The 20,012-nt window shown below is 37.9% G+C and overlaps 1 protein-coding gene and 1 pseudogene across 7 annotated transcripts in view; one reads left to right on the forward strand and one right to left on the reverse strand.

Annotated features, from left to right (window-relative positions):
* Positions 1-20,012, forward strand: part of CUNH4orf19 (chromosome unknown C4orf19 homolog) — a 68,714-nt gene that overhangs the window by 19,844 nt on the left and 28,858 nt on the right. For 3 of the 7 annotated variants that reach the window (XM_036227600.1, XM_016140724.2, XM_016140728.2), the window contains exon 1: positions 8,314-10,880. The exons of 3 other annotated variants lie outside the window; for them this stretch is intronic. The gene's annotated coding sequence lies outside the window, so the exon portion shown is untranslated. Of the gene's footprint in view, positions 1-8,313; positions 10,881-13,528; positions 18,108-20,012 lie in introns of those variants that run through there. One more of the 7 variants, XM_016140725.2, reaches the window with a different exon arrangement.
* On the reverse strand, positions 5,914-6,068 carry LOC107508734 (annotated as a pseudogene).

The following is a 20,012-nucleotide window of genomic DNA, read 5'->3' on the forward strand; positions in this document are numbered from 1 at the left end:
ATCCACAGGAAAGTAGAAGAGACCAGCTTTTGAGGAGTAAAAATCAAACATTAAAAATGTGGCTGCTCATTATACTATACATCTTTCAAGTCATTGAAAGTTTTTAAAATTTTCAAAATCAGAAGTTAAAAAAGTTAAACATCCACATACATCTCCAGAGATGAGATCCAATATCATAGCCTTTCTTCATTCAATTTCTCAAATACGTTATTTATTTCAAAGTATGCTAAATCACAGCAAATAACCGGCGTAACCTTTCTCCTGTAACCCCGCTCATTTTCTTTCTTCATAAGAATTTTTCACATTGTGTTTCAGATGCGTCCTCTCCAAACCTTAATCAATAAATTAACTGGGTATTTCATAAAAGATGTTACACAAACTCTGTTTTCAGTCTGGAAGAAGGAGATTCAGGTATTAACGAAATAATTACACAAATGTAGTATTTCAGTAGTGACAAGTGCAACGCGAATCAATAGTAGAGGGATTTGTCCCAATAAGGAAAGTAAAGAAAGGCATCTCTGGGGGAGACAGAGGGAGTTAACCAGGAATAGGGTGCAGCATGAGCAGAGGCCCTTTGGTGGGCAGAAGCAAAACCACGTGTGACTAAAAGTACCTGTGAACACGGAACCCAGAGAGGAGGACGACTCAAAGTAGATTTGAAGAAATGGTTAGGAATTTTGTCTTCTCATCTTAGGAGCAATGGGGAGCTACTGAAATGTCTTTAAAATCAGGGAGCTGGCACCACCCAACCCGTGCCTATAAAGGATTCTTTCAGCTGTGTTATGGAGAACTGAGTGCAGAGCACCCACTGGATGTGGGCAGACCCATCAGGGGTGGTTGCAGCTCGTTTGGTCCAGGTGTCAATGGCAGCTCGGTAGAGAGAAGTGAACTAATCCAAGAAATATTTGGAAAATAAGGTTGTCAGGCAATGTTGGTATAGTCCAGGTTTTGGTGAGGATTCAGATAGAAAGAAACTAGTTCAAAAAATATTTATAAGATAAAGTCATCAGGTGGTAGATTGGAAATGAAAATTGAGGGAAAGAAAGGTATCAAGGATGACAACCCAGACCATATGACTCATGCTAATGACACGTACAGCAGCACATTACAGCCTCTGAGTTCTATAGCAAAGAAACTTATCTAATCCAGCATTTCCCCAAATCATTTGAGCTCAGAATTCCTTTTTTGTTTTCTTGGTAACAGCTAGTCACTTCCTTGGAACATACATAGGACAACTCTGAGTTAGCCTAAGTGGGCTTTTACTTTGAACAATTCCAAATATTCTTCACTTTTTTTAAAACCCAGTATTGCACTGCTGAAACTATCATAATAAAATACCACAGACTGGCTGGTGTAAGCAACTGAAATGTATTTTCTCACAGTTCTAGAAACTAGGAGCTCAAGACCAAGATGTCAGCAGGATCAGTTTCTCCTGGGGCCTCTCCTTGGCCTACACATGGCCACCTCTTGCTGACTCTTCACGTGGTCATTCCTTGGGCTGAATGTTATTTGGGTGTCCTAACCTCCTCTCTAATAAGGACACTGGTCAGATTGGATCAGGACTCCCCTAAAGCCCTCATTTTACCTTGATTACCTCTTTACAGGGCCTCTCTCCAAATACAGTCACCTTTTGAGGTACTGAGAATTACAACTTCATACAAATTTGGAGGGGGAGTGGACACAATTCAGCCCAAAACAACCCCAGAAATATAAACTTCTCTTCTAGAAAGCTGGTGACACCAATTGAGCATCCACACCTTATACCACATCCAAGATCTGATGGTCCTGTGCCATAAGAGTCATCCTCAAATGTCTCCATCATCAGCACTTTCCATGGCAAAGTCTCAGTATTGTGGACAGATTTTTGTTACTCACATTTGTCATTAGTAACTCTATAAAATACCAGTGAAGGGTAAGAAAAATACAGTAAATATATTCCTCTGGTCAACCCCATACCCAGATGGAATTGTTAGTGGAGGAGGGAGCATGTATCTGGATTTTTCTTTTAACTGCATGTGAAATAGCACCTTGAAACAGCAGAGAACCTAAGCTCAGTTGAACGCTAGTCTGTTCCACTATCCTGTGACCACAGTCCCTGGTCCAGCATCCACGTGACCAGGTCTCTTCTATGTGTGTTTGTGTGGGAGATACTGGGTGGAAGCATTTTTCGAGAAAAATGAGATTTAAAGTTCAAATCCTTCACTCTCTGCTCAGAAAGCATGTATTCAACTTTTCTGTTTCCTATCCCGAAAGAATGGCTGAGAAGGTTATGTTGATAGATCATTCTATCTTTAAAACAAAACAAAAAAAACTGTGCATATAAAACTGTCACTTATCCTATACTGTCAGACTGGTAAAGTAGTCAGATGATCAAAAAAGTATGGGGATATTGAATCAGCAACTCTTAAAACCCACCCAAAAAGTGAATATTTTATTATTTTGCATGTGATTTTATATTTTATATTCTTCACCAAAGATATTGTCAGTTTTCTTATGTTTCTAGTTTCAGCCAAGCTTTTAAATGTCATCACATCGTCTTTTATTGGAATTAAGTCTCAAATGAATCACAAACCAATAAAAACTGCCTGCTTATTTGCTGATTATATACAATTTATATTAAGGAGGAAACCAGGACTTCTTTTTCTCTTCAATTCTATTAACTCTCAAAGTCCGTATGCTGCTCTCTGGAACCTGGGTACCATCAACCAAATGATTTTCCAGTATGACAGGCAGGAGATGCTGGCTTGCACAGCATTTAGCTCCTCCCCAAGAAGGAACTGTTGGACCTGGCTTTATAAAAAAAAAAAAAAAAACTATTCTCTCCCTAATAACAGCAAGGGATTGGGGGAGAGGGGGTTGGAGGTTTATTAAAAAAAGAATGAACTGACCAGATCTTCCTGAATTTGTTCAATGGAGGGCTGCTATAGCTAATTCATTCTGGTACAGTCCCCTGTAGTATTAGGCACTGTTTTATGAATCAGGTTTGAACTACAGCCTCTATCCACACTTCAGAATAAGTTAATTTGAGACCAAGAGGCCTTTGTTCAGGCTGGATTATGGTCTCTTTTTTTCCTAGCAGATGTTTATATAAAGCATATATTCTTTCCAGTGCTGTCGCAGCTGCCAAAGTGCTCCTGAGGTCTCTGTAGTTCGGATCTGGTTTCTGCCACTTTAGCACTTTGGCATTTTCTCAAAGTTAAAGTTCAGAGCCTGTGACTCCTGTTTTTAGGCAAAGATTTTTTCCCCTGTTTTCTTGTAATGTGTGTGTCTCTGCAGGTATAAGGAGCCATGGGGACTAGGCCTGGTAATTGCATTGTTTACTAGTTTCACACAAAACCAAAACCAGTTCCAGGCATGTCATCAAGCAGCCTTTAGGGAAATATATTCCAAAAAAGCTTCATTGAAACCACTTATTTATTGACACTCAGAGACATTTAATCATTCTGAGCAAGAAACACTTAGACTGAACAAGGAAAAACCCAACCTTTCAAACACTTGACCTTTGTCAGAGGTTTATTGAGAAAAAAAAGCCACAAAAGAGCTGGAGGTGCCAAATGCTGCAGCTTTGTCACACCCCTTTGCCAGGTGACAGTATCATAAGGCATTGGATATGAGCTTAAGAAAAGAAAGAACAGGAAGAAGGTTCCTCCCTCTATAGAAATTGGATTAAAGTTACTGTTCTTTTTCATGGCTTATAGTGTCTATCTTCTTTCTAAAATATATTTTCCTTCTCCTGCTTCAGCTCACTGCCCCCAAACATACACACAACACACGCACACTGTCCCATACCTTCATAACCTATTTGAATAATACATTCTGCTAAAAATACCCACCGTCACAGATATTATCTTCCTCTTGGACATCTGTTTGTTTTAGTTTCTGGCTGTCTGGAAGTTCTGAAAATGTGACTCAGCCTAGAGATTTTTGTTAGAAACAAAGAAAGCTGTTAATTTCTCTATGTGAGGATAACATGTGTAAAGTAAGTAGTGCAGTGCCTGGGACAGCCCCAGTGACCCAGATTTGGTGGTAGTGACACTGGTGGCGATTGATAGTTGTTATTACTGGAATGGAGACAATACGTGTGACATTTTCAGGTCCATTTATTAAAGTATTAAAGTAGGGCAAGAGCCATATGGGAAACAGTATGGTGGTTTCTCAAAGAATTAAAAATAGAACTAGCTTCTAATGCAGCAATTCTACTTCTGGGTATTCAAAGAAATTCAAAACACGAATTCAAATAGACACATGCTCTCCTATGTTCATTGCAGTGTCATTTACGATAGCCAAGATATGGAAGCAACCTAAGTGCCCATCAGTGGATACATGGATAAAGAAGAGGTGCTAAATATGTACAATAGAATATTACTTCAGTCATAAAAAATAATGAATCTCACCATTTGTGACAACGTGGATGAACCTAGAGAGTATTATGCTAAATGAAATAGGTCACCACAGTGTCACCACCACCATATCTGGGTCAGTGGGCTATCACATAGGCTCTGAATTCTATCCAGGAACCCCTTGGGGCTCTGCACACCCAGCTTAAAATTTTCTAGACTTGAGGGGATCGCCATCACCAAAAACACTAACTTATCTATACCTACACCCATCCGTTCTCCCTTTCTTTCTGATACAAGAATAGATGTCCCTCTCTGTCAGAGTTCATTTGCAGAAAACAGAAATTACATTAGCTATTTCAAGCAAAATGAAATTTAATACATAGACTTGAAGGCGTCCCTGGAAAGGCTAGAATAGCAGGCTTAATAACACCAAAAACACCATAGAACTGCTCCTCCCAGGACACTGCTTCTTACACAACCCAAAAGGAGAGGAGTTGGAAATTATCTTTGGAACTCTTAACTCCAGAAACACTACATTAGCTGGAATCAGCTGGTGAGCCTCTGCAAGATGGCCCTAGAGTCATGCCTGCCTAATGGTTCTGCATCAGCAAAGCAGACGCCCCACATTCTGCCTCCTGACACCCACAAAGCACCTGGACTCTGGAACATAGCAAAAGAAAAATCCAGTGTGTCTCCATGCGGCTTGCCGGCAGAAAAAGCAGAAGTAGCCAGAGTACAACCTCTGTCTCACTTCCCGCCACCTTTCCCATCTTGCGTAAGATTGTCTGAATCTAAGTCTGTATGAGACCCCTACTGCAAGAGAGTCTGGGAAATCTTTTTTTGCTCTCTAGTCTCTGCAGGACAGGAAGACACATAAAATGAAGCACAGGTCCACCTTATTCCTCACTCATCTCCTAGCTAAGGCTCACTAATCTTTCAGCTGTTCCTCCTGCCTGCCAACAGACCTTACTCAAGTGATGAGCCCCCTTTCCTCTGTCTCCAACACCTCTTTTTTCCAACTGTCGTCTATCAGCATATCCCAGCATCTTAAAAACTCTCCCAATTTAAGCAAACCTCCCTTTAGTCCTACCTCCTTTCTCACTATCTCTCACCTTCCGTTCGCAGCCAGTTTTCTGAGTTATGTATGCTCAGCATTCTCACTTCCTTACCTTCTACTGCTGGTTAACACATGGCAATCTAGCTTTCAAGTCACCCACCACTTCACCAAAACTGCAAATTACCTTCTTAGTGCTAAATCAAAGAGGCATCTACAGTCCTTTCCTTACTTAACACTTGAGAGTCGTCTAATACTGGTTGGCCAGTCCTTATTCCCTGGAACACTTTATCTGCTTCCGTTACCATGCTTTATTTTTTTATTTTTTCATCAAATAAAAGGTGTCATACTTATTACTGAACCAACCTACTAGTACAGAAGCACTTAAACCAAGAGAAAAATTGTCTTCCCAATAAGACTTATCCAACTATCCAGATAGTGGTATGTTTTCAGCTTGATATAGAAAGATGCTAATGACCTCGATAAAGCATAAATACGGCGCCATCTCATGTGTGATTCCTATAGACCCAGCTTGGCTCTTCTCCAGTGTTTCCTTTTGGAGTTCTAGCTGATTTTTATTACCGGTTTTTATCCAAATCCATGGCAGAATGGGATAATTCTGCTTTGTTTCTTGGCCAAAAATCACTGATTCTGAAAGTTTTGTGAAAAGACATAGCAAGGAATGGAGTTGACCCTCTTTACTTTTTTTTTTTTTTTTCCTGCTCCTCTGGCTGCATCTCTTTTGTAGTCTTTTTTTTTTTTCCCTAACATTAAGTAGTGTTTTTCGGAATTCAGTCTTTTCTTTCTTTAACACTACATAATTATTGTGCTTTTTTCCTTATTCAATCTCATGGCCCTATTTATTAGCTTTATTGTTGATAATTGAGATCTTTAAATCAAGACTAAAGTGCTCTCCTAAGTTTCTGGCCAATATATACAATTGCCAACTGAACAAATCCCTTTAAATGTTCATGAAGCACCTTAGCTACAAAATACACCAAAGTGAAATTTTCTCCCCACCCCCAAGTCTCACCTCCTATTTCTGTCACCCAGAGACAGAGTAGCCATCCATCCGGTTCATCCACTTGACATGAAAATTTTATCACTTTATGTAAATATGCTTTTTAAAGAGGAGAGTAAAAAAGGAATGTTTTCTTTCACAAGGTGAATTTTTAAAGCACAACATACTCGGCAACATGCTAGCAAAAATTAAAAATAAAGCAAAAATTGAAAGCGAAAGGCTGAAAATAAAGGGAGCAAGCAGTAGGTATTAAGAAAGTGATAAAATAAGACAACAAGAGAGATTTAGCACATAGCATTAATATAAAAGATTTAAACTTCTCTGTTGAGAAGTAGAGACAGAAGGTTAGGTCAGAAAAGAAAGAAAGTCAATTACTCTTCACCCAGAATAATATGACACAGAAAATAATCAAAAGAGAGGCAAAGGTAAGGTGAACAAATGCAACAGAGAGAAATCAGGGGCTGATTTTAATATCAGAAAAAAATATATTCAAAGGGAAAGAAAAATACTATGGTCTTTCAATTTATGAATAAGACCATAGTTTTCAACAACAAATAAAATGATAATTTTGTGTATGTCAAGTAACTTAGCCCAGATCTAATAATAATAAATAAATAAATAAAAAGACAAATGTGGAGGGATAATTCAACAAAACTCTCCCAATATTCCGAGATATTCCCTGAATCTGTAGAATAGACATGATTTTTAAAATTATGCTTATTCTTTCCAAAAGGTGCTTTAAAAGAATATTCTCATTCATCATTATGTGATATGTGCTATCTTTACGTAGCAGGTCTACCATGGAAAGATTGCCAATAAGTATATTTAATGGTTAAAAAAAAATCTGGCCCAATTTGGACAAAAGTCATAATAAGCTCACCTAGTGCCCATCCCAAGATGACTTTGGTTTGCTTTTGAGTATGTTCCCTTTGATTACATACGTGGTGATTTGTTTATGCTAAAATTAATATTACATTTTATATACATAGCCTGTTTGTTTTCCCTTGGTCTCATACCCTCCTTTTTCTTTCTTTCTTTCTTTCTTTCTTTCTTTTCTTTCTTTCTTTTTTTTTTTTTTTTTTTTTTGCTTCAGTATTATTTTCCTTTTTTCAATTTATGGATATGTCATAATGTAAAGATATATCTATTTTTGAACACTAAAGTTGTTTATAGAAATCTACAGTCTTAAAAATATCTAAGTGAAACGCCCTTTTTAAAACATCTTTGTTTATACCTCTCTCATTCTCTAATTACATTCTTTGTTTAAACTTCAAGACCAGGAATATTTAGAGCAAAAGTTATTGCTGTTTTAAAAGATATTTGATACTGGCTGTACATAAAAACAAAAAGATAAATTTATTAGGCAAAAGCATTATCCTGTTATTTGCATTTACTTCTGTAGTTGAGTAAGTTTTCATGTTCATTGTTTATTGTATTCTTTTCTTAATTGGTCATATTGTTTGTTATTTTTTTATTGGTTTCTTTAATAACTATCCTAATGAATTATGAACTCTTTTAAAACTAAGGATAGTAACCACTTATTTGTGTCACAAATATTGTTACATTTGGGCTTTGCATTTTTATTGATGGTGTCTTCTAAGGTGAAAAAATAAGAATACTTCTTATGTAATCTATTAACTTTCTACTTTATGTTTCTTCCAGATCGTTAATAACTGAAAAAGCCCTTCTTATTCCTTAATTAGATAAATATTAAATTGTATTTCCCTTTTTGTTCTCATTTAATGTAATTCAGGATCTAAGTTTTTTTAATAACCTGTTGTCTAGCACCATTTATGAAATAGTCATAAAAATCCACAGAATCTTATATGTAGAAGAGCTTAAAGATTATACACACACACACACACACACACAAAGTTAAAACTGATAAATAAATTCAATAAAGTTGCAGGATACAAAATCAACATACAGAAATCAGTTGCATTTCTATATGCTAACAACAAACTATTCAAAAAGGAAGTTAAGAAAACAATTTCAGTAGAGTAGCATCAAAAGGGATAATATACTGAGAAATAAATTGAACTGAGGAGGTGAAAGACTTGTACACCAAAAACTACAAAATATTGATGAAAGAAATAAAGACAGAAATAAATGGAAAGATATCTCATGTTCATGGACTGGAAGACTTAATATTGTTAAAATGTCCATTTTACCCAAAGCGATCTATAGATTCACTGCACTACCTATAAAAATCCCAATGGCATTTTTCACAAAAAAAGAAAATATCCTAAAATCCATATGGAGCCGCAAATGACTCAATTAGAGCAATTTGAGGAAGAAAAACAAATCATGCTTTCTGATTTCAAAATATATTACAAGGCTACAATAATTAAAACAGTATGGCGCTGATATAAACAGACATATTGACAAATGCAACAGAATAGAGAGCCCAGAAATAAACTCATGCATATATGGTGTCTTAGGCCATCCAAACTGCTATAACACAATACATAGTCCGGGTGGCTTAGAAACAACAGAAATTTATTTCTCAGACTTCTAGAGGCCCGAAAGTCTAAGATCAAGGTGTTAAAGACATTTGGCATCTGATGAGATCCTACTTTCTGGTGTGTAAAGAACTGCTGTGACCTCACATGGTATAAATGGTGAGGGAGCCTTCCGGAGTCTCTTTTATAAGGGCACTAATCCCATTCATTAGGACTTTGCCCGCATGACCTAATCACCTCCCAAAGGCCCCCACCTCCAAATACCATCACTGGGGATTAGGTTTCAACATATGAATTTTAGGGAGACACATTCAGTCTATAGTATAAGGTCAGCTGATCTTCAATAAGGTTGCCAAGAATACACAATAGGGAAAGGAAAGTCTCTTCAACAAATGGTGTTGGGAAAACTGGATATCCACATACGAAAGAATGAAATTGGACCCTCATCTTACACCACACACAAAAATCAACTCACAGTGAACTAAAGATGTAAATATAAGACCTGAAACTGTAAAACTCCATGAAGAAAACAGCGTAAAACCATGGCATTGATCTTGGCGGTGATTTCTTGTATATGACACCAAAAGCACAAGGAACAAAAGCAAAAATAGACGAAGTGGGAAGTACATCAAGGTAAAAGCTTGATAAGAGGTTGCTATTCTTTGGAAGTTTTTAAGCAAAATAACTCACTACTGCAGAGTATTGCTTCCCTAGGATGAGAGTTTTTATTAATACTTTTTAAATGTAAATTATGCATACTATAATATGGTAACATTCCACTTAATATAGTAGTCTGACCTATAAAGGTTTTAGTATAAACAAAAATGAGAAAAATGTGACTACATTCTTAAGAGAATTTAGGCCACTGTGACGTATGGTTACTTAACTATGACTATGAGAAGCATACCTAATGCATGTTTCCATTTTTAATTCACCAGACATTTACTGAGCACTTTCTCTGTGCCATATCTTGTTGAAAATCTGAGATAACAAACAAACAAGAATGAAAGGGTGTTCCTAAATCAGTTGTTGGACTCCTTGCCCTGGCACTAGCACAGAGTTTGCTAAAATACATCCAAGTGCCAAGTACATCTGGCAACCAAAAGAGTTTTCATGTCAGATTCAAAATGGAAGTGCAATGAATGTAACCTGAGATTTTACCAAACAGCATGCTGTGGTCAGTGAACAATATGTTCCTTGACTTTTTGAGATTGACTTGACCAAATTTGTCATGGGAAATTCTCCCTTCTTAGATCTTCTATTATTCTGAAAACCAGCTTACATAACTGAGATGATGGGAGTGGGGGGTGGGGGAGAGAGAGATAGAGAAAGAGGGTGAGTAGGCAGAGGGACACAAGCCATATGAACCCAAGGCTCCTGCAAATCAGTTATGTTCTTTGCACCTATTTTTAGAAAAGGTATATCAAGGCACCGTTTTCAGTGCTTGACAGGTGTTAACACGTATTCTCCTAACAACCACATGGAATAGGTATTATCCTCTATTTATGGACAAAGATCTCTGGGCATGGAGAAACTGTGATTTACCAACAGTCACAAAGCTAGGAAGTAATGGGAGGTCCGAACTGGACAATCTGCATTTTTCTCTTTAACGCAAAGCTCCATACCTGCCCCTCCCTATTTTAGTGTTGGTGTTGTGAAATGACCGGCCATGTTCTTCCTTTGCATGTGTTAGAGAGGAGGCAAGTGACTTCGCTATGCTACAAAGGTGAATATTGACTTTAGCACAAATCTCTATCCGAGTTTGTAGTGCTTTCCTTCCTTTCTCCCATCAAGTTCTCCAACCAAGCTTAATTCACTGAGGTGGATAAATATTAACTTTTAGGTCAGCATCACCATGCGTCACAGGCCAGAGTCTAAACAGCAGGGAACTTTCATCTGTTTCTGGGTCTCCTGTCACATGGCCAGAGGAAGACAGAAATGCAGCCTCTGGTGTTTCTCTACAGATCGGTAGACGCTTGTGCCACCTTGTTCTCCTTCATTCGGTAGGATCAGATTGCGTCTTTGTAGACATGCGCTTAATATGATAATTTTTTTAATCTTTATTTTTCAGTTAGAGTCGACTTACAATATTATTTTATATTAGTTTCAGGTACACAGCATAGTGGTTAGACATTTATATAACTTATGAAGTGATTCCCCCAATGAATACCCTCCAGGCACTGTACATAGTTATTATAATATTATTGACTATATTCCCTACATATTAATTTTTAAAGACCAAAATAATCTGGGGAGTTCTGTTGATTATCAGCTCTCCGTGTGTTCGTGTTCACAAGTCCAGACACTCACACAAAGTAATACAAAAAACAAACACATGTAGAGGTCAGGGATCTTAGAAATTATTTAGTCTGAGCATCTCAGAAAAAGAACGTGACCATCCAAAATACTATTTCTCAAAATCAAATAGGTGTTATTTTTTTAAATTTTCATCAAAATTATATAGTGGGATACAGTTTAAAGGACCTGCTGGTTCTATAAGTTTTCTTAAGGAAAAGAACAGGTCAGAGTTCCCCTGCTCTTCATTTCATCTTCCCGAAAGAAACCGCTTTCAACTCTGCCTCTGTATTTGCCTCCATTTACCTTAATGGCCAGTAAGCGTTGCCACCTCCAGAGTTTTTTAGTTTGTGACTTTGTATGTCAACTTTTCCCTATGGAAGATGAGGACTTAGAACTCTATTCTTATTCACACCAAACACGATCAATTCCCATCCTCACAATATAATGATGTCTGTTTTGATTAGAAAAATATTTAAGGTTACATTATTATGACTATATATATGCTATTCAGAAATGGTACATAATAATATTAAGCTATTTTTTTTTACCAGCACAACTTATTCCTGAAGTTTTTTCTTTTTACTTGTTTATTTTTTGTTTGCTTTTCTCATGTGTATGTGTGCTTTATGCACTTACCATTCTTCTAGTACTTAAATATTTGCCAGTTGTCTAAATATTCTCCCAAGATGTTCCATGATTCTGTCAGTTTCCTAGCAGGTGTTTTGTCACCTTCATGCTTTTGTAGAAGTCTCTCTCAGAAGCTTCTGGCTTGCTCATCTAGACTGGCCGCCCTCTCTGCCGGGGTGCACCAGACCTCATGTCTTCACCATCCGGAAGTGTCTTCACTTCTCTACTGTGTACTGGAGCTCCTAGTTCCTAGACCTCATTGTCTTCCTTTGTCTTGTTTTAGTCCTTCATTTTCATGGACCACATCCTCCAGGTTGTTTTTTTTTTTTTTTTTATGAAAAAGTATATGGAGGTAAAAATTATTTAAGTACGTACCTGCCCGTCTAAAAATGTCTGTATTCCACCTCCCCACTTGATTGATGAGTGATTGTTTAAAGAGTTCTATGTTGGAAATCATTTTCACTCAAAATTGCTTTCTAATTTCTTTTCTTCAGAATTTTGAAGACATTGCTTTGTTGTCTCTCTATTCACAGTATGGCTGTTGAAAAGAATGCCACTGTTCCAATTCCTAGCCCTTTATTTATAACTGTTTTCTTCTCTGGAAGTTGGTTAAATCGTCTTTATTCTAGTTTTGTTAGATTTCACAATGATATACCTCAGTGTGGGTTTTTTTAAAAAAATCCATTGTACAAGGTACTCAGTGGGCCCATTAAGTCTAGAAAATCTATCCTCCAGTTTTGGGGAATTTTTTTTTAGTTATGCTGTCATGTTTTTAATTTCTAAGAAGTCTTTTTTGTTCTCTGAATGCCCTTTTTCTTTAACGGAATCATTTTCTCGCTTCTTAATTCCTTATATTTTTCTATCTCTTTGAGTTTTTAATAATAATTTTTGAGATTTTTTTTTCCTCCATAGTTCTAGATCTTTCTGGATTGTTTTTGATTTTCCCTGGCTATTTGGGACTAAAAAGTTATGTTCTGAACACGAACTCGTCGAGGGAGGTGTGAGGGAAGGGGTCAGGAGTGGGGTGGGGAGAGACACTCATTGATGGTGACTTTTGCTGTATTGACCTGGCGGAGCCAGTTTTCAGGTAACTTCTACTGTCAGTATCTCTTAGGCTTTCCTCATGGGTTAGTCAGGTCTCTTAGGAAAACTCCCCCAAACTCTGGCCTGGAGGGTAAGGGCCTGGCTGCCAGTGTTTGTTGGAGAGATAAGGGTGAGAAGTAGATTAGAGGATTCTTGTGCTACATGCATATTTACTTAATCCTCCTATCTGTACATAGTATCCCACCCCCAATTTTGCTGGTATATCCCCCAATTCAGAGACTCTCAGGTTTTACCCTCACCACGGGATAAACTTCCTGGCTTCTGCTGAGGTAGAGAGGTGATGTCACCCGGCTGCTTGCAGTAGCGGAAAGAAGGGGGTGTGTCAGTGCTTCTTAAACACACTTCAAACCCTCCTGCCATTCTGGCCACAGTGTCCCCTGCTGCTGCCAAGCCTGGAGTCTTTTAAGGACGCTGCGTATAAATTGGCAGTGCTCCTCTATCTCAACCCCAGCTTCTAGTTCAACTTTCTCAGGTCCACTGAGTGGCCCCCATCCACCTGCTTTCTAGCTTCCAAAATGCTGTTATTGTCTTCTCTCCCACTTGTATTATTGAAAAGATATAGATGTGTGTATAAGTATTTGCATATATGTGTGTGTATAAATACACATATATATATATACACACACATATACTTAAATAATTAGTTTTAATAAGATTCAGGAGCAGTCCAATATCTTTACCTGATATTCTCCCAATACACATTTAAATAAAATTGGTATTTACCAACATATTACCACACAGAGGTCCAAGAACATGTAATTATCCTAATTAGTGATGAATTACAGGATTCCAAAATAAGATTTTGGAATCCTGTAATTCCAAATGTGTAGCACCAAATGTGCAATTCTTTGTTTTCCTCCATCAAAAAATAAAAAGAACCGATGCACCTGTGAGCATAAAATTTTCTTAACTCACTTCTTATCATATCATTTTAATGATCATTCTGGCTTACTCAACATGCCTTACATATCTGCTTTGTCCATGGCACTGTAGCAGGCTCTATAGAGCTTTTTTATTGTGATATGGAATATATTCATGGTATAATTTTAAGTAGAAAAAAATGACTAGATGTAATCACAAATAATAGCTATCTTTGAAGTATATTCATTATATTTTTGCTTCAGCTGTGTGTTCTAAATCTTCTGTGATGACTATATATTATTTATGCAATAAAACAGTCACTAACAGTGACTTCACTGACACACCTTTAGCCTTGTGTACCTAACAGGACATGAGTCCGTCCTTTGCAGTTATTGGAGTTTGACACTCAGTCTTCTTATAAAACTGTGTTAATTCATATAACAGAATGCCATACACCGGGTGGCTTATAAACAACACACATTTATTTCTCAGTTCTGGAGACGGGGAAGTCTAAGATCAAGACACGGGGAAATTCAGTGTCTGGTGGGTGCCCATTTTCTAGTCCAAAGATGTCCATCTTTTCTCTATGTCCTCACTTGGTGGAAGGGTCGAGGGAGCTCTCTTCTATAAGAGCACTAATCCCATTCATGAGGGCTCCACCTTATGACCAATCACCCCCCAAAGGCCCCACCTCCTAATACCATAACATTGGGGTTTAGGTTTCAACATATGAATTTGGGGAGACACAAATATTAGGTATATAGCAAAGACCAAAAGGAGACTTATGTGGGGTCTTTGTTTTCCTCCATAAGGAAACAGAAATAACATACTCCTGTCTGTTATATATATACACGTAAACAAAACACCTTAGTTTGGGCTGCTATAACAAATCACCTTAGACTGGGTAGCTTAAACCACAAATATTTATTTCTCATGGCTCTGGAGACTAGAAGTCTGAGATCAGGGTTCCAGCTTATTCAGGTTCTTGGTGAGGGCTCTCTTCCTGGTTATGTGTTCACATGGCCTTTCTTGGGGGATAGAGAACAATCTTGGTTTGCTTCCTTTTATTAGGGCATTAATCCCATCATGGGGGCTCCACCCTCATGACCTCATCTAAACCTCCTTACCTCTCACAGGCTCCACCTCCAAATATGGTCACAGTGGGGATTAAACTTCAACATGAATTTTGGGAGGCACAGTCTATTGTATTTCCCTCACAGCTATATTAGCATTTACATTTCAGAAAGAGAAAATGGCAAAGAGTAACAAGTAATGTATACAGTGGGTTAACTTCCTTAAAAGACTTTGCCTGCATTAGATCGTCTCCATCATGAAGCCATTTGAGAATAGTAAATGCGTTCTTAATGTATTAGTTATCTATTGCTGCACAAGTTACCCCAAAACTCAGTGGCTTAAAACAACAGTAATCATTATCTCTGGAAGTTTCTATGGGTCAGGAGTTTGAGAGTGGCCTACTTAGGCCTTTCTGGCTGTGGTCTCTCATATGGTTAGAGTCAAATATCAGCTGTGGCTTTAGTCATGGAGTTTTGACTGGACTGGCAGATGTACTTCCAAGGTGGCTTAAGTTTGTCCCTCCCCATGGGACCTCTCCACTCTTAAGTGTACTCACAGCATGACAACTGTCTTCTTTCAGATTGAGCAAGTGGAGAGGCCATTACAGAAACTGGCATGCCTTTTCCTTTCCTCCCCTTGACAATCACACTTTATCACTTCTGCCATATTCTGTTGGTCACACAGGCCCTCCCTGGCTCAATGCTGGAAGAGCACTCACGACATACACAAGGTTGTGACACCAGGAGGCAGGTATCACTGGTGGCCAGCTGAGAGGTTGACTGCCACACCTACTAGCCATTCTGCAATAGTTTCTCATCTTTTACTGCTTAGTGAAGAAAGGTGTTTTTTTTTTTAATTTTTTAATGAAATGAAGGTTAAGTAAATACCCTCTTCCTAAGTATATCTAAGGCAATGACAGAAGTGATATTGAGGAAGGCCAAAGCAGTAACTGCCTATGAGAGTCCAAGAAGTGTGAATGGGCTCAAGGGGTCCCAAAGCGGGCGAGGATGAGGAAGGACTCTGGGTGCTAGAAAATGGAAGGAAAGGGAAGGGCCAGAGGGTCCCAGCCTCTCTAAGGATTCACAGCATCCGGAGTTAAGATAGAGTAAGTGTAGCACCAAATGTGCAATTCTAAAATGTGTCCAGTCCCAGGAAACTAAACTTGGACAATAGAGTTTATACTTTTCAAGGCTGCAAACATTCGTATGTTTCCTCTGGGGTAGGAAAAGTATGACAACGGGACAGCAGTGCAGGGGAGGGGATCGAACAACGAACGCATAGCTACCCGGGCTGCGTACATAATTTCTTTTAATGTTTATAGAAACCCCAGGAGTTGTTATCTGAATTTAATGGGAATAAAATTGAACCTAGAGGATTTATGGCCAGCCACCCAACCAGTTAGTAAGGGCCAGTTGTACTTAACTTTAAAATAGGTCTTCCCAGCATCTAAAAAATCGAGCTAAATTGGATCAAGGGTAGTCAATGGTAGCCACAGGAAAGCTTGAGGTGGGTGAGAATTAGCCGCTCAGCATCATCCCTACCAGGATATAATGAAAGCAAGTCTCAGAGCAAGCATTCCACACACATATTTTTAAACTACATTCATTAGCAAGTAGGCACAAAGCAGTACATCAGTCTGTTTTGTAAATTTGAAATTGCAATCCTCTATTCCTCAAGGTTCTCCTACCACCACCCTACAGAAAAGATCCTTGAGTCAGACCTGACAATAGTCCATAGGTAGGTTTTCTGTTACTCTTATAGACAGCATCAGGCACCAGAAATCACATAATCCAATGCAGGTCATAGAGCTAGGAATCCAGCTTTGTGTACCATACCTAAAGGCGTAGATACTAGAATCTTATTCTTTACTTACATGAGGCCAGGAAAGCCATCTGCATATTTGGACTCTCTCCTACAAATAGTGGGATTTCTAACACTTTCCTGGTTAATAAGCCACTGATTTCACCCCCCCCCCCAAAAAAAATTATGCTATTCATTAATTCATACGTTAGTCAGTGGAAAGCTGAAGTTGCATTTAGTAACCTCTTCTGTGTATGCTCTCCCTGACTTGATACCCGTTGGTCGCTAGTGTAAATTTCTGACTACTCGTAGGATTTCATAAATTAAACACATATATCATGCTGTTTATGATAAAGTAAAGTAAGTTATAGACATTAAAGTAAAGGAAACCTGTAAATTCTTAGCCCCGAGAGTAGATGCACACAGAGCTAAGTTGAAGATTGATAGCTACCATCACACTGGAATCCAATACCATGTTTTATGTTTAGTTATTGTCAAATTATTTCATATGTTGGATTTGGCTTCTTAATTAGATTATTAAAATTCTTGGAGAGTATGAGTCACATACTTTTTAATTTTTCCACAATAGCTAGCACAGTGCTAGGTACATATGAGTGTACAATAAATACTTTTAAATTATTAAAATTTATAGATATACCTTAGAAAATATTTGAGCCTTAGGATTCTGTATTTGCTTCAAAATTCGAAAGTGCCTCAATGGACTAAAATCCCAACAACATGAAAAAACTGCCGAGCTCCCATGAAATGATTCAGTGCAATTTGCAGTGAGCGATGGAAATGGTATACATTTTGTATAGTGTTTTTTGTTTTGTTTTGTTTTTTAATGTCAATTCACAGCCTTGCTCCTAACATACATTAAGCTTCATCAGGGAATAGTCATAAAGTATGACCCATAATATGCCAATACAAATGGTGATATTCGGCGTCATTTCAGAATTTTTTAAATTGAGTTTTTCCATTTCCCACTGATTTTAATTATGTCAGGCATCAACTTTAGGAGACAGAAGTTAAGCAGTGGGTTGGTTGGTGGTTCATTTTTACTCCAGATAGTGCTTGAATGCTAAGGGTTGGAAAGCACTGTAACGTTCGACCCTGAGGAGCTCTGACTATAGGGATTTTCATCACGTCTTCATTGAGGAAAGGTGTACAGCTCCCCCTATTTAATGTGTAATCGCTGTACCTCATTAACAGTTAGTGCTGAGTGTTTGATTTTGTTAAGCAATAGTCCTCAGCACTCCGCCCCCTGCAGCCACACCCCAGCCAGCTGGGCCCACAGCTGGGTCCTCTGGTGTTTAACCATTGCACAACTGTCTAAAGTTCTAAGAATCTGCTAGGATGTTAATCTTGGGATGCAAGCTTTTGGGGCACCTCTTGGGGGGAAAGAAAGGAGAAGAACCAGAAGAACAGCTCCAGTGTAGGTCTCATGTCATCACAACCCCAGCGAGGTAAGAAAATGCTTCAGAAAAGACACAACAAACCAAAAGTGCGGTTCCTCCTGCAGTTTCCCAGAGAGAAGAAGCAGCCCATATCGATTCTCTGCTGTGTTTTCCTAAGCAGGAAATCTGCCCACTATAGGCCAGAGAAGGAAGGATTTGCGGTTAAATTACAGAGATGAGTCTGTAAATTAACTTTGCATTCCTTCCAAATTCATGTAGAACTCTATACTATGGCATATTCGAATATAAAAATACTGCAAGTTTAAGGAGCTGTTCTCATGAAGAGTTGTAGCCCTATTGTACATTATGTAAACTCCACCAGGAGAGAAAAACTTCCTGCTTTGTTGTAGCTTAAGTTTGCACATGTATATGTGTATACATACATACACATGCACATTTTATTATTGCAAAAATTCTATTTAGGTAATCTGGTTCATAGTTCATGGTTTGAGATTTTATTTCTAATAATTACTCATATCTGGTTTGTCATATTTTGTGCTTATCTTTCAGTTTAGAATGTAGCTTGAGTTTTTATGAAATGTGATGATCTAGCAACTAGAACTCACCTCAAATTTGATTGATGCTAAATTTAACAATGTTACCTAAAGTCTTTATACCTTCAAATGTTTTCTAGACTAAATTCTGTGATTTCCCCAGAAACACACTTCAAATTGTCTTTCATACTATGTATACTATATAAATATATTATGATCTAGTTACTTTAGATTACAGCCATTAATTCTTTAATATTTCTAGCTTTAAGACAAATACATATTTCTTTCTTTGTATGTTCTCCCCAACCATATGATCATATATTACTAATGCTATAAATATCTTATAACTTAAGACTAGGCTGATGACTCTTAGTGCCTCTATTACACTTTCTGTGCTTGAAACACTTAGTATTTTCTGAAACTGGCCATGGCTTGACAATCCTTGAATTCCCTGAAATCCAGAGTAAAGAATAGGGTTTATAAATGTATATGAAATAAAAGGAGAAATGAGGTCTTAGAATCTCTGACTTCCTTGAGATTCGATCTGGTCAATAAGTACAAGTGGCCTGCTGTTCTTTTTATTTTTAGAAGAAAATACTGTCATCTCGAGGGAGAAAAATGGAATCAATTCAGCCTGTTTACTTGACCATTGAGAAGACAGGAGGAAGCTGGGCCCCTCACAGGTGTTCTGTCTGTGAACCCCTCACCCCATCTCAGTTAACCTTGAACCGATTTGAAAGGAGGGGAGAATGCGATGTGCTAGTAGTAGGTGTGTACCCCAGGCAGTGTGCTGGACATTCCATGGACTGAATCCTGTTGTTCACTTAATACAGTGAGATAGGTAGGATTACTCCTATTTCACATGTTAAAAAAATAATGTAAGCATTTTTTTGTGTGTGTTTGTATTGTTTTGCATTGTTTTTTAAATGTCTGCTTTAAAAAAAAAAGTAAAGAAAGGATTTTAAAGAGGCCTGGAATCTCAAAAGTAAGGATAAATGTTGTAAGGCAACATATTTTTGAAAGTATCAAAAGCAACATGCTCTGCAAATGACTGTTGTCTGTGCTGATTTCACAGGTGGCAAATGAGTCTTCCTAAATTCTAGACTATGATTCCAGTGTAAAATGTTGACTGTTTGTAACTCTGCTATTACAAAATCTCCAAATTCATTCTTTCTCTCTCTCTCTCTCTCTCTCTCTCTCTCTCTCTCTCTCTCTCTCTCTCTCATTCTATTTCTTGAGAAGAGATAAAAATAGTGATCCTTGGAAGTCAGATAATAATCATCCATATGCTCAAGAAATCTCACTGTGACTGGACTTGTTCTCAGACTCACTCTTTAGTCAGTCACATTTGAAAATTGCTTCTCTGTTGGAGAGGAAGCAGCTCATCTGACTGGCCCATATGTGTCCAGAACAGGAATTT

Source organism: Rousettus aegyptiacus, unplaced genomic scaffold (genome assembly GCF_014176215.1).
Source record: "Rousettus aegyptiacus isolate mRouAeg1 unplaced genomic scaffold, mRouAeg1.p scaffold_m13_p_10, whole genome shotgun sequence".
Taxonomy (NCBI): Eukaryota; Metazoa; Chordata; class Mammalia; order Chiroptera; family Pteropodidae; genus Rousettus; species Rousettus aegyptiacus.